The 12,764-nt window shown below is 38.4% G+C and overlaps 22 non-coding genes and 2 pseudogenes across 22 annotated transcripts; all 24 read right to left on the bottom strand.

Annotated features, from left to right (window-relative positions):
* Positions 1–265: 265 nt before the first annotated feature.
* LOC146054126 (5S ribosomal RNA) lies at positions 266–384 on the bottom strand. Its single transcript, XR_014468106.1, has one exon. It is a non-coding gene; the product is annotated as a 5S ribosomal RNA (ribosomal RNA).
* A 345-nt stretch (positions 385–729) lies between these two features.
* On the bottom strand, positions 730–848 carry LOC146053965 (5S ribosomal RNA). The gene has a single exon (XR_014467959.1). It is a non-coding gene; the product is annotated as a 5S ribosomal RNA (ribosomal RNA).
* A 345-nt stretch (positions 849–1,193) lies between these two features.
* LOC146053852 (5S ribosomal RNA) lies at positions 1,194–1,312 on the bottom strand. Its single transcript, XR_014467857.1, has one exon. It is a non-coding gene; the product is annotated as a 5S ribosomal RNA (ribosomal RNA).
* Positions 1,313–1,657: 345 nt separating this feature from the next.
* Positions 1,658–1,776, bottom strand: LOC146053950 (5S ribosomal RNA). Its single transcript, XR_014467946.1, has one exon. It is a non-coding gene; the product is annotated as a 5S ribosomal RNA (ribosomal RNA).
* Positions 1,777–2,121: 345 nt separating this feature from the next.
* LOC146053978 (5S ribosomal RNA) lies at positions 2,122–2,240 on the bottom strand. The gene has a single exon (XR_014467971.1). It is a non-coding gene; the product is annotated as a 5S ribosomal RNA (ribosomal RNA).
* A 345-nt stretch (positions 2,241–2,585) lies between these two features.
* On the bottom strand, positions 2,586–2,704 carry LOC146053853 (5S ribosomal RNA). The gene has a single exon (XR_014467858.1). It is a non-coding gene; the product is annotated as a 5S ribosomal RNA (ribosomal RNA).
* Positions 2,705–3,051: 347 nt separating this feature from the next.
* On the bottom strand, positions 3,052–3,170 carry LOC146053861 (5S ribosomal RNA). The gene has a single exon (XR_014467865.1). It is a non-coding gene; the product is annotated as a 5S ribosomal RNA (ribosomal RNA).
* A 345-nt stretch (positions 3,171–3,515) lies between these two features.
* Positions 3,516–3,634, bottom strand: LOC146054077 (5S ribosomal RNA). Its single transcript, XR_014468061.1, has one exon. It is a non-coding gene; the product is annotated as a 5S ribosomal RNA (ribosomal RNA).
* A 345-nt stretch (positions 3,635–3,979) lies between these two features.
* Positions 3,980–4,088, bottom strand: LOC146054236 (5S ribosomal RNA; annotated as a pseudogene).
* A 345-nt stretch (positions 4,089–4,433) lies between these two features.
* On the bottom strand, positions 4,434–4,542 carry LOC146054233 (5S ribosomal RNA; annotated as a pseudogene).
* Positions 4,543–4,887: 345 nt separating this feature from the next.
* Positions 4,888–5,006, bottom strand: LOC146053938 (5S ribosomal RNA). Its single transcript, XR_014467935.1, has one exon. It is a non-coding gene; the product is annotated as a 5S ribosomal RNA (ribosomal RNA).
* Positions 5,007–5,353: 347 nt separating this feature from the next.
* LOC146054084 (5S ribosomal RNA) lies at positions 5,354–5,472 on the bottom strand. The gene has a single exon (XR_014468068.1). It is a non-coding gene; the product is annotated as a 5S ribosomal RNA (ribosomal RNA).
* A 345-nt stretch (positions 5,473–5,817) lies between these two features.
* LOC146054080 (5S ribosomal RNA) lies at positions 5,818–5,936 on the bottom strand. The gene has a single exon (XR_014468064.1). It is a non-coding gene; the product is annotated as a 5S ribosomal RNA (ribosomal RNA).
* A 345-nt stretch (positions 5,937–6,281) lies between these two features.
* Positions 6,282–6,400, bottom strand: LOC146053895 (5S ribosomal RNA). The gene has a single exon (XR_014467896.1). It is a non-coding gene; the product is annotated as a 5S ribosomal RNA (ribosomal RNA).
* Positions 6,401–6,747: 347 nt separating this feature from the next.
* LOC146053990 (5S ribosomal RNA) lies at positions 6,748–6,866 on the bottom strand. Its single transcript, XR_014467982.1, has one exon. It is a non-coding gene; the product is annotated as a 5S ribosomal RNA (ribosomal RNA).
* A 345-nt stretch (positions 6,867–7,211) lies between these two features.
* On the bottom strand, positions 7,212–7,330 carry LOC146054086 (5S ribosomal RNA). Its single transcript, XR_014468069.1, has one exon. It is a non-coding gene; the product is annotated as a 5S ribosomal RNA (ribosomal RNA).
* A 345-nt stretch (positions 7,331–7,675) lies between these two features.
* Positions 7,676–7,794, bottom strand: LOC146054156 (5S ribosomal RNA). Its single transcript, XR_014468133.1, has one exon. It is a non-coding gene; the product is annotated as a 5S ribosomal RNA (ribosomal RNA).
* Positions 7,795–8,138: 344 nt separating this feature from the next.
* LOC146054088 (5S ribosomal RNA) lies at positions 8,139–8,257 on the bottom strand. Its single transcript, XR_014468071.1, has one exon. It is a non-coding gene; the product is annotated as a 5S ribosomal RNA (ribosomal RNA).
* Positions 8,258–8,602: 345 nt separating this feature from the next.
* Positions 8,603–8,721, bottom strand: LOC146053910 (5S ribosomal RNA). The gene has a single exon (XR_014467909.1). It is a non-coding gene; the product is annotated as a 5S ribosomal RNA (ribosomal RNA).
* Positions 8,722–9,067: 346 nt separating this feature from the next.
* On the bottom strand, positions 9,068–9,186 carry LOC146054089 (5S ribosomal RNA). The gene has a single exon (XR_014468072.1). It is a non-coding gene; the product is annotated as a 5S ribosomal RNA (ribosomal RNA).
* Positions 9,187–9,530: 344 nt separating this feature from the next.
* Positions 9,531–9,649, bottom strand: LOC146054157 (5S ribosomal RNA). The gene has a single exon (XR_014468134.1). It is a non-coding gene; the product is annotated as a 5S ribosomal RNA (ribosomal RNA).
* Positions 9,650–9,994: 345 nt separating this feature from the next.
* LOC146054068 (5S ribosomal RNA) lies at positions 9,995–10,113 on the bottom strand. The gene has a single exon (XR_014468053.1). It is a non-coding gene; the product is annotated as a 5S ribosomal RNA (ribosomal RNA).
* Positions 10,114–10,458: 345 nt separating this feature from the next.
* Positions 10,459–10,577, bottom strand: LOC146054002 (5S ribosomal RNA). The gene has a single exon (XR_014467993.1). It is a non-coding gene; the product is annotated as a 5S ribosomal RNA (ribosomal RNA).
* A 345-nt stretch (positions 10,578–10,922) lies between these two features.
* Positions 10,923–11,041, bottom strand: LOC146054158 (5S ribosomal RNA). The gene has a single exon (XR_014468135.1). It is a non-coding gene; the product is annotated as a 5S ribosomal RNA (ribosomal RNA).
* Positions 11,042–12,764: the final 1,723 nt, after the last annotated feature.

A 12,764-nucleotide genomic window follows, 5' to 3' on the forward strand; every position in this document is an offset into this window, starting at 1 on the left:
ACTGAAAAAAATCATGTGTTGGTAATGTAAAAAGATCTACAGGACATAATATTAGCAGGTGGCCTCAAATTAAACTACTAAAGAGGCTAAACAATATTTAGCTGCCAAAAGCAGTTGGAATTGTGCCGAAACAGTGTGGTAAGTCTTTAGGTGATGGCTATTGTGTCTGTTTGACCTCTCCCAAATGTCTGTATTGGCAATAAAAAGAAAAAGTGTCCAATTTAAATAGCTAGAGAATAAAAACAATTTGCCAGTAATGGGAAAAAACCTACAGCACCTGGTGTTCCCATGTGGTCTCCCACCCAAGTACTAACTAGGCCCAACACTGCTTAGCTTCCAAGATCAGACGAGAATGGGCGTATCCAATGTGGTATGGCTGTAGGTGAGATACAGTCACTTTTTTGTCCTCTTCTACTTCTATAACCAGGTAAGCTAATAAAAAAGTTTCCTAACATTATTGGCTTACTGAAAAAAATCATGTGTTGGTAATGTAAAAAGACCTACAGGACATAATATTAGCAGGTGGTCTCAAATTAAACTACTAAAGAAGCTCAACACTGTTTAGCTGCCAAAAGCAGTTGGAATTGGGCCGAAACAGTGTGGTAAGTCTTTAGGTGATGGCTATTGTGTCTGTTTGACCTCTCCCAAATGTCTGTATTGGCAATAAAAAGAAAAAGTTTCCAATTTAAATAGCTAGAGAATAAAAACAATTTGCCAGTAATGGGAAAAAACCTACAGCACCTGGTGTTCCCATGTGGTCTCCCACCCAAGTACTAACCAGGCCCAACACTGCTTAGCTTCCAAGATCAGACGAGATTGGGCGTATCCAATGTGGTATGGCTGTAGGTGAGATACAGTCACTTTTTTGCCTTCTTCTACTTCTATAACCAGGTAAGCTAATAAAAAAGTTTGCTAACTGTACTGGCTTACTGAAAAAAATCATGTGTTGTTAATGTAAAAAGACCTACAGGACATAATATTAGCAGGTGGTCTCAAATTAAACTACTAAAGAGGCTCAACACTATTTAGCTGCCAAAAGCAGTTGGAATTGGGCCGAAACAGTGTGGTAAGTCTTTAGGTGATGGCTATTGTGTCTGTTTGACCTCTCCCAAATGTCTATATTGGCAATAAAAAGAAAAAGTTTCCAATTTAAATAGCTAGAGAATAAAAACAATTTGCCAGTAATGGGAAAAAACCTACAGCACCTGGTGTTCCCATGTGGTCTCCCAACCAAGTACTAACCAGGCCCAACACTGCTTAGCTTCCAAGATCAGACGAGATTGGGCGTATCCAATGTGGTATGGCTGTAGGTGAGATACAGTCACTTTTTTGCCTTCTTCTACTTCTATAACCAGGTAAGCTAATAAAAAAGTTTGCTAAAAGTATTGGCTTACTGAAAAAAATCATGTGTTGGTAATGTAAAAAGATCTACAGGACATAATATTAGCAGGTGGCCTCAAATTAAACTACTAAAGAGGCTAAACAATATTTAGCTGCCAAAAGCAGTTGGAATTGTGCCGAAACAGTGTGGTAAGTCTTTAGGTGATGGCTATTGTGTCTGTTTGACCTCTCCCAAATGTCTGTATTGGCAATAAAAAGAAAAAGTGTCCAATTTAAATAGCTAGAGAATAAAAACAATTTGCCAGTAATGGGAAAAAACCTACAGCACCTGGTGTTCCCATGTGGTCTCCCACCCAAGTACTAACTAGGCCCAACACTGCTTAGCTTCCAAGATCAGACGAGATTGGGCGTATCCAATGTGGTATGGCTGTAGGTGAGATACAGTCACTTTTTTGTCCTCTTCTACTTCTATAACCAGGTAAGCTAATAAAAAAGTTTCCTAACATTATTGGCTTACTGAAAAAAATCATGTGTTGGTAATGTAAAAAGACCTACAGGACATAATATTAGCAGGTGGTCTCAAATTAAACTACTAAAGAAGCTCAACACTGTTTAGCTGCCAAAAGCAGTTGGAATTGGGCCGAAACAGTGTGGTAAGTCTTTAGGTGATGGCTATTGTGTCTGTTTGACCTCTCCCAAATGTCTGTATTGGCAATAAAAAGAAAAAGTTTCCAATTTAAATAGCTAGAGAATAAAAACAATTTGCCAGTAATGGGAAAAAACCTACAGCACCTGGTGTTCCCATGTGGTCTCCCACCCAAGTACTAACCAGGCCCAACACTGCTTAGCTTCCAAGATCAGACGAGATTGGGCGTATCCAATGTGGTATGGCTGTAGGTGAGATACAGTCACTTTTTTGCCTTCTTCTACTTCTATAACCAGGTAAGCTAATAAAAAAGTTTGCTAACTGTACTGGCTTACTGAAAAAAATCATGTGTTGTTAATGTAAAAAGACCTACAGGACATAATATTAGCAGGTGGTCTCAAATTAAACTACTAAAGAGGCTCAACACTATTTAGCTGCCAAAAGCAGTTGGAATTGGGCCGAAACAGTGTGGTAAGTCTTTAGGTGATGGCTATTGTGTCTGTTTGACCTCTCCCAAATGTCTGTATTGGCAATAAAAAGAAAAAGTTTCCAATTTAAATAGCTAGAGAATAAAAACAATTTGCCAGTAATGGGAAAAAACCTACAGCACCTGGTGTTCCCATGTGGTCTCCCAACCAAGTACTAACCAGGCCCAACACTGCTTAGCTTCCAAGATCAGACGAGATTGGGCGTATCCAATGTGGTATGGCTGTAGGTGAGATACAATCACTTTTTTGCCCTCTTCTACTTCTATAACCAGGTAAGCTAATAAAAAAGTTTCCTAACTGTATTGGCTTACTTAAAAAAATCATGTGTTGGTAATGTAAAAAGACCTACAGGACATAATATTAGCAGGTGGTCTCAAATTAAACTACTAAAGAGGCTCAACACTGTTTAGCTGCCAAAAGCAGTTGTAATTGGGCCGAAACAGTGTGGTAAGTCTTTAGGTGATGGCTATTGTGTCTGTTTGACCTCTCCCAAATGTCTGAATTGGCAATAAAAAGAAAAAGTGTCCAATTTAAATAGCTAGAGAATAAAAACAATTTGCCAGTAATGGTAAAAAAAACCTACAGCACCTGGTGTTCCCATGTGGTCTCCCACCCAAGTACTAACCAGGCCCAACACTGCTTAGCTTCCAAGATCAGACGAGATTGGGCGTATCCAATGTGGTATGGCTATAGGTGAGATACAGTCACTTTTTTGCCTTCTTCTACTTCTATAACCAGGTAAGCTAATAAAAAAGTTTGCTAACTGTATTGGCTTACTGAAAAAAATCATGTGTTGGTAATGTAAAAAGACCTACAGGACATAATATTAGCAGGTGGTCTCAAATTAAACTACTAAAGAGGCTCAACACTATTTAGCTGCCAAAAGCAGTTGGAATTGGGCCGAAACAGTGTGGTAAGTCTTTAGGTGATGGCTATTGTGTCTGTTTGACCTCTCCCAAATGTCTGTATTGGCAATAAAAAGAAAAAGTTTCCAATTTAAATAGCTAGAGAATAAAAACAATTTGCCAGTAATGGGAAAAAACCTACAGCACCTGGTGTTCCCATGTGGTCTCCCACCCAAGTACTAACCAAGCCCAACACTGCTTAGCTTCCAAGATCAGACGAGATTTGGCGTATCCAATGTGGTATGGCTGTAGGTGAGATACAGTCACTTTTTTGCCTTCTTCTACTTCTATAACCAGGTAAGCTAATAAAAAAGTTTGCTAACTGTATTGGCTTACTGAAAAAAATCATGTGTTGGTAATGTAAAAAGATCTACAGGACATGATATTAGCAGGTGGCCTCAAATTAAACTACTAAAGAGGCTAAACAATATTTAGCTGCCAAAAGCAGTTGGAATTGGGCCGAAACAGTGTAGTAAGTCTTTAGGTGATGGCTATTGTGTCTGTTTGACCTCTCCCAAATGTCTGTATTGGCAATAAAAAGAAAAAGTTTCCAATTTAAATAGCTAGAGAATAAAAACAATTTGCCAGTAATGGGAAAAAACCTACAGCACCTGGTGTTCCCCCACCCAAGTACTAACCAGGCCCAACACTGCTTAGCTTCCAAGATAAGACGAGATTGGGCGTATCCAATGTGGTATGGCTGTAGGTGAGATACAGTCACTTTTTTGCCTTCTTCTACTTCTATAACCAGGTAAGCTAATAAAAAAGTTTGCTAACTGTATTGGCTTACTAAAAAAAATCATGTGTTGGTAATGTAAAAAGACCTACAGGACATAATATTAGCAGGTGGTCTCAAATTAAACTACTAAAGAGGCTCAACACTATTTAGCTGCCAAAAGCAGTTGGAATTGGGCCGAAACAGTGTGGTAAGTCTTTAGGTGATGGCTATTGTGTCTGTTTGACCTCTCCCAAATGTCTGTATTGGCAATAAAAAGAAAAAGTTTCCAATTTAAATAGCTAGAGAATAAAAACAATTTGCCAGTAATGGGAAAAAACCTACAGCACCTGGTGTTCCCATGTGGTCTCCCAACCATGTACTAACCAGGCCCAACACTGCTTCGCTTCCAAGATCAGGCGTATCCAATGTGGTATGGCTGTAGGTGAGATAAAGTCACTTTTTTGCCTTCTTCTACTTCTATAACCAGGTAAGCTAATAAAAAAGTTTGCTAAATGTATTGGCTTACTGAAAAAAATCATGTGTTGGTAATGTAAAAAGATCTACAGGACATAATATTAGCAGGTGGCCTCAAATTAAACTACTAAAGAGGCTAAACAATATTTATCTGCCAAAAGCAGTTGGAATTGGGCCGAAACAGTGTGGTAAGTCTTTAGGTAATGGCTATTGTGTCTGTTTGACCTCTCCCAATTGTCTGTATTGGCAATAAAAAGAAAAAGTTTCCAATTTAAATAGCTATAGAATAAAAACAATTTGTCAGTAATGGGAAAAAACCTACAACACCTGGTGTTCCCATGTGGTCTCCCACCCAAGTACTAACCAGGCCCCACACTGCTTAGCTTCCAAGATCAGACGAGATTGGGCGTATCCAATGTGGTATGGCTGTAGGTGAGATACAATCACTTTTTTGCCCTCTTCTACTTCTATAACCAGGTAAGCTAAGAAAAAAGTTTCCTAACTGTATTGGCTTACTTAAAAAAATCATGTGTTGGTAATGTAAAAAGACCTACAGGACATAATATTAGCAGGTGGTCTCAAATTAAACTACTAAAGAGGCTCAACACTGTTTAGCTGCCAAAAGCAGTTGTAATTAGGCCGAAACAGTGTGGTAAGTCTTTAGGTGATGGCTATTGTGTCTGTTTGACCTCTCCCAAATGTCTGTATTGGCAATAAAAAGAAAAAGTGTCCAATTTAAATAGCTAGAGAATAAAAACAATTTGCCAGTAATATTAAAAAAAACCTACAGCACCTGGTGTTCCCATGTGGTCTCCCACCCAAGTACTAACCAGGCCCAACACTGCTTAGCTTCCAAGATAAGACGAGATTGGGCGTATCCAATGTGGTATGGCTGTAGGTGAGATACAGTCACTTTTTTGCCTTCTTCTACTTCTATAACCAGGTAAGCTAATAAAAAAGTTTGCTAACTGTATTGGCTTACTGAAAAAAATCATGTGTTGGTAATGTAAAAAGACCTACAGGACATAATATTAGCAGGTGGTCTCAAATTAAACTACTAAAGAGGCTCAACACTATTTAGCTGCCAAAAGCAGTTGGAATTGGGCCGAAACAGTGTGGTAAGTCTTTAGGTGATGGCTATTGTGTCTGTTTGACCTCTCCCAAATGTCTGTATTGGCAATAAAAAGAAAAAGTTTCCAATTTAAATAGCTAGAGAATAAAAACAATTTGCCAGTAATGGGAAAAAACCTACAGCACCTGGTGTTCCCATGTGGTCTCCCAACCATGTACTAACCAGGCCCAACACTGCTTCGCTTCCAAGATCAGACGAGATTGGGCGTATCCAATGTGGTATGGCTGTAGGTGAGATACAGTCACTTTTTTGCCTTCTTCTACTTCTATAACCAGGTAAGCTAATAAAAAAGTTTGCTAAATGTATTGGCTTACTGAAAAAAATCATGTGTTGGTAATGTAAAAAGATCTACAGGACATAATATTAGCAGGTGGCCTCAAATTAAACTACTAAAGAGGCTAAACAATATTTATCTGCCAAAAGCAGTTGGAATTGGGCCGAAACAGTGTGGTAAGTCTTTAGGTAATGGCTATTGTGTCTGTTTGACCTCTCCCAATTGTCTGTATTGGCAATAAAAAGAAAAAGTTTCCAATTTAAATAGCTATAGAATAAAAACAATTTGTCAGTAATGGGAAAAAACCTACAACACCTGGTGTTCCCATGTGGTCTCCCACCCAAGTACTAACCAGGCCCAACACTGCTTAGCTTCCAAGATCAGACGAGATTGGGCGTATCCAATGTGGTATGGCTGTAGGTGAGATACAATCACTTTTTTGCCCTCTTCTACTTCTATAACCAGGTAAGCTAATAAAAAAGTTTCCTAACTGTATTGGCTTACTTAAAAAAATCATGTGTTGGTAATGTAAAAAGACCTACAGGACATAATATTAGCAGGTGGTCTCAAATTAAACTACTAAAGAGGCTCAACACTGTTTAGCTGCCAAAAGCAGTTGTAATTGGGCCGAAACAGTGTGGTAAGTCTTTAGGTGATGGCTATTGTGTCTGTTTGACCTCTCCCAAATGTCTGTATTGGCAATAAAAAGAAAAAGTGTCCAATTTAAATAGCTAGAGAATAAAAACAATTTGCCAGTAATGGTAAAAAAAACCTACAGCACCTGGTGTTCCCATGTGGTCTCCCACCCAAGTACTAACCAGGCCCAACACTGCTTAGCTTCCAAGATCAGACGAGATTGGGCGTATCCAATGTGGTATGGCTGTAGGTGAGATACAGTCACTTTTTTGCCTTCTTCTACTTCTATAACCAGGTAAGCTAATAAAAAAGTTTGCTAACTGTATTGGCTTACTGAAAAAAATCATGTGTTGGTAATGTAAAAAGATCTACAGGACATAATATTAGCAGGTGGCCTCAAATTAAACTACTAAAGAGGCTAAACAATATTTAGCTGCCAAAAGCAGTTGGAATTGGGCCGAAACAGTGTAGTAAGTCTTTAGGTGATGGCTATTGTGTCTGTTTGACCTCTCCCAAATGTCTGTATTGGCAATAAAAAGAAAAAGTTTCCAATTTAAATAGCTAGAGAATAAAAACAATTTGCCAGTAATGGGAAAAAACCTACAGCACCTGGTGTTCCCATGTGGTCTCCCACCCAAGTACTAACCAGGCCCAACACTGCTTAGCTTCCAAGATAAGACGAGATTGGGCGTATCCAATGTGGTATGGCTGTAGGTGAGATACAGTCACTTTTTTGCCTTCTTCTACTTCTATAACCAGGTAAGCTAATAAAAAAGTTTGCTAACTGTATTGGCTTACTGAAAAAAATCATGTGTTGGTAATGTAAAAAGACCTACAGGACATAATATTAGCAGGTGGTCTCAAATTAAACTACTAAAGAGGCTCAACACTATTTAGCTGCCAAAAGCAGTTGGAATTGGGCCGAAACAGTGTGGTAAGTCTTTAGGTGATGGCTATTGTGTCTGTTTGACCTCTCCCAAATGTCTGTATTGGCAATAAAAAGAAAAAGTTTCCAATTTAAATAGCTAGAGAATAAAAACAATTTGCCAGTAATGGGAAAAAACCTACAGCACCTGGTGTTCCCATGTGGTCTCCCAACCATGTACTAACCATGCCCAACACTGCTTCGCTTCCAAGATCAGACGAGATTGGGCGTATCCAATGTGGTATGGCTGTAGGTGAGATACAGTCACTTTTTTGCCTTCTTCTACTTCTATAACCAGGTAAGCTAAAAAAAAGTTTGCTAAATGTATTGGCTTACTGAAAAAAATCATGTGTTGGTAATGTAAAAAGATCTACAGGACATAATATTAGCAGGTGGCCTCAAATTAAACTACTAAAGAGGCTAAACAATATTTATCTGCCAAAAGCAGTTGGAATTGGGCCGAAACAGTGTGGTAAGTCTTTAGGTAATGGCTATTGTGTCTGTTTGACCTCTCCCAAATGTCTGTATTGGCAATAAAAAGAAAAAGTTTCCAATTTAAATAGCTAGAGAATAAAAACAATTTGCCAGTAATGGGAAAAAACCTACAGCACCTGGTGTTCCCATGTGGTCTCCCACCCAAGTACTAACCAGGCCCAACACTGCTTAGCTTCCAAGATAAGACGAGATTGGGCGTATCCAATGTGGTATGGCTGTAGGTGAGATACAGTCACTTTTTTGCCTTCTTCTACTTCTATAACCAGGTAAGCTAATAAAAAAGTTTGCTAACTGTATTGGCTTACTGAAAAAAATCATGTGTTGGTAATGTAAAAAGACCTACAGGACATAATATTAGCAGGTGGTCTCAAATTAAACTACTAAAGAGGCTCAACACTATTTAGCTGCCAAAAGCAGTTGGAATTGGGCCGAAACAGTGTGGTAAGTCTTTAGGTGATGGCTATTGTGTCTGTTTGACCTCTCCCAAATGTCTGTATTGGCAATAAAAAGAAAAAGTTTCCAATTTAAATAGCTAGAGAATAAAAACAATTTGCCAGTAATGGGAAAAAACCTACAGCACCTGGTGTTCCCATGTGGTCTCCCACCCAAGTACTAACCAGGCCCAACACTGCTTAGCTTCCAAGATCAGACGAGATTGGGCGTATCTAATGTGGTATGGCTGTAGGTGAGATACAGTCACTTTTTTGCCTTCTTCTACTTCTATAACCAGGTAAGCTAATAAAAAAGTTTGCTAACTGTATTGGCTTACTGAAAAAAATCATGTGTTGGTAATGTAAAAAGATCTACAGGACATTATATTAGCAGGTGGCCTCAAATTAAACTACTAAAGAGGCTAAACAATATTTAGCTGCCAAAAGCAGTTGGAATTGGGCCGAAACAGTGTAGTAAGTCTTTAGGTGATGGCTATTGTGTCTGTTTGACCTCTCCCAAATGTCTGTATTGGCAATAAAAAGAAAAAGTTTCCAATTTAAATAGCTAGAGAATAAAAACAATTTGCCAGTAATGGGAAAAAAACCTACAGCACCTGGTGTTCCCATGTGGTCTCCCACCCAAGTACTAACCAGGCCCAACACTGCTTAGCTTCCAAGATAAGACGAGATTGGGCGTATCCAATGTGGTATGGCTGTAGGTGAGATACAGTCACTTTTTTGCCTTCTTCTACTTCTATAACCAGGTAAGCTAATAAAAAAGTTTGCTAACTGTATTGGCTTACTGAAAAAAATCATGTGTTGGTAATGTAAAAAGACCTACAGGACATAATATTAGCAGGTGGTCTCAAATTAAACTACTAAAGAGGCTCAACACTATTTAGCTGCCAAAAGCAGTTGGAATTGGGCCGAAACAGTGTGGTAAGTTTTAGGTGATGGCTATTGTGTCTGTTTGACCTCTCCCAAATGTCTGTATTGGCAATAAAAAGAAAAAGTTTCCAATTTAAATAGCTAGAGAATAAAAACAGTTTGCCAGTAATGGGAAAAAACCTACAGCACCTGGTGTTCCCATGTGGTCTCCCAACCATGTACTAACCATGCCCAACACTGCTTCGCTTCCAAGATCAGACGAGATTGGGCGTATCCAATGTGGTATGGCTGTAGGTGAGATACAGTCACTTTTTTGCCTTCTTCTACTTCTATAACCAGGTGAACTAATAAAAAAGTTTGGTAAATGTATTGGCTTACTGAAAAAAATCATGTGTTGGTAATGTAAAAAGATCTACAGGACATAATATTAGCAGGTGGCCTCAAATTAAACTACTAAAGAGGCTAAACAATATTTAGCTGCCAAAAGCAGTTGGAATTGGGCCGAAACAGTGTGGTAAGTCTTTAGGTGATGGCTATTGTGTCTGTTTGACCTCTCCCAATTGTCTGTATTGGCAATAAAAAGAAAAAGTTTCCAATTTAAATAGCTATAGAATAAAAACAATTTGCCAGTAATGGGAAAAAACCTACAGCACCTGGTGTTCCCATGTGGTCTCCCACCCAAGTACTAACCAGGCCCCACACTGCTTAGCTTCCAAGATCAGACGAGATTGGGCGTATCCAATGTGGTATGGATGTAGGTGAGATGCACTCACTTTTTTGTCCTCTTCTACTTCTATAACCAGGTAAGCTAATAAAAAAGTTTCCTAACATTATTGGCTTACTGAAAAAAATCATGTGTTGGTAATGTAAAAAGACCTACAGGACATAATATTAGCAGGTGGTCTCAAATTAAACTACTAAAGAAGCTCAACACTGTTTAGCTGCCAAAAGCAGTTGGAATTGGGCCGAAACAGTGTGGTAAGTCTTTAGGTGATGGCTATTGTGTCTGTTTGACCTCTCCCAAATGTCTGTATTGGCAATAAAAAGAAAAAGTTTCCAATTTAAATAGCTAGAGAATAAAAACAATTTGCCAGTAATGGGAAAAAACCTACAGCACCTGGTGTTCCCATGTGGTCTCCCACCCAAGTACTAACCAGGCCCAACACTGCTTAGCTTCCAAGATCAGACGAGATTGGGCGTATCCAATGTGGTATGGCTGTAGGTGCGATACAGTCACTTTTTTGCCTTCTTCTACTTCTATAACCAGGTAAGCTAATAAAAAAGTTTGCTAACTGTATTGGCTTACTTAAAAAAATCATGTGTTGGTAATGTAAAAAGACCTACAGGACATAATATTAGCAGGTGGTCTCAAATTAAACTACTAAAGAGGCTCAACACTATTTAGCTGCCAAAAGCAGTTGGAATTGGGCCGAAACAGTGTGGTAAGTCTTTAGGTGATGGCTATTGTGTCTGTTTGACCTCTCCCAAATGTCTGTATTGGCAATAAAAAGAAAAAGTTTCCAATTTAAATAGCTAGAGAATAAAAACAATTTGCCAGTAATGGGAAAAAACCTACAGCACCTGGTGTTCCCATGTGGTCTCCCAACCATGTACTAACCATGCCCAACACTGCTTCGCTTCCAAGATCAGACGAGATTGGGCGTATCCAATGTGGTATGGCTGTAGGTGAGATACAGTCACTTTTTTGCCTTCTTCTACTTCTATAACCAGGTAAGCTAATAAAAAAGTTTGCTAAATGTATTGGCTTACTGAACAAAATCATGTGTTGGTAATGTAAAAAGATCTACAGGACATAATATTAGCAGGTGGCCTCAAATTAAACTACTAAAGAGGCTATGTATTTTGGATGAGCGGCGCCACTTGTGCTTCTCTAGAAAACGATAGTAGCCCCAGCAATCTTCCCTTGTAGTATATAGGGTGTCAGCCAAGTCTTTAAAAAATAGTGTCGGTAGAGCACTTTAAAAGGTATAAAAGAAGTAGATAAAGACAGCGGCGACTAATCACTGGGCTGGGTGTAACATAAAATATTTATTAGGATGACAGTATAAGACAAAAAATATATATATAAAAATATAAAAAAGAAGGACAATTTTTTAAAGTAAGGTAAAAATAGGGAATAAAATGGAGGAGGTGAATAAAACAATCTTCCTAAAATCTAATAAAAGCGTATAAAGATATAAAGGAGATTTGCTTAACTTAAAACAGGATGGAGATCAGAGGTTGCCCAACGCGTTTCGTCGATGTGACTTCATCAAGGGATAACAGGCAACTGAGACCAGACCGGTATTTATACCTATATGTCTGTCTCCTGGCTGTATGACATCACTTCCTGTGATTAATTAGTGTGCAGGGTTATATGGCTACTTAAACAGTTAATTTCTTTGTAAAAATTGCTATCAATATTATTGGCCATGTGTAATCAGACAATCGCTAAGCTAAACATGAACAGAAACAATGCATAAACATTTATATAAGTCCTAATTGCGTATAAAACAGTAATTCGCGGCATTTCCGCCACGTTTCCGGTATCCAGACAGTTGTATTGCGCATGTCCAAATTTGTATAAGGCTTGATTTGACCTTCTTTCCTTATTGCGCATGCGCCGAGCGTCCAGCGATCAGGCAGAGTTTCAGGCTCTCTCAGGGTATGGTGTCTGTCTTTCTGGGTGCCGGCGGCCATTTTCCAGTGGATGCTGGTATCTTGTTTAGGAAGGTTAATTTTTGTACGGCGGCCATCTTAGTGGAGGCAGTTTGTTAAATTCCGCGATACATGAAATTAGATGAAAAGGAGACATCGTAAATACATAGAATATATTTTTATAACTGTGCAGTCTGCGCTTATCTAGTATACTTATTAGGGGATTTTTCAAGCATTGATATTAGGAATAAAGTGCTTTAGTGCTTAAGAACCTATAGTATAGTATAATGCGGCGGCCATCTTTGTGGAGGCACTGATTCAGAGATGTGTTTTGCTTATAAATAAAAAATTGGGGATCGTGGAACCTTATAATAAAATATGTTTAGGCGGTGTTGCACATATTAGTGCTTATGGAAGAATGAAAAAGTGAGAGTATTTATAATTTTGACGGATACTTTAGATAAAAAGCTGCATACTTATATCCTGATGCAGTGAGAATGTGCTAAGTGTGAGTGCATGAATTACACGATATCTCCAGGTTTTAGTACATTTAAGAGATGTGTTTTGGAAAGAGAAAAAAAGGAAAAATGATCGTGAGGACTAGATAATATTTTAGTTTACATGTGCATATATACATGTGTTTTCTAGCTGTGGTTTAAATAGAAATAAATAGTGCTTAAAGTGTGAGGATAGGTTTATAGGAGTTAGTGGTATTTAATAAATAAGAATAAATTAATTAAAGTAATTTAATTA

This window comes from Crinia signifera, unplaced genomic scaffold, assembly GCF_055691185.1.
Source record: "Crinia signifera unplaced genomic scaffold, ASM5569118v1 HAP2_SCAFFOLD_222, whole genome shotgun sequence".
NCBI lineage: Eukaryota > Metazoa > Chordata > Amphibia > Anura > Myobatrachidae > Crinia > Crinia signifera.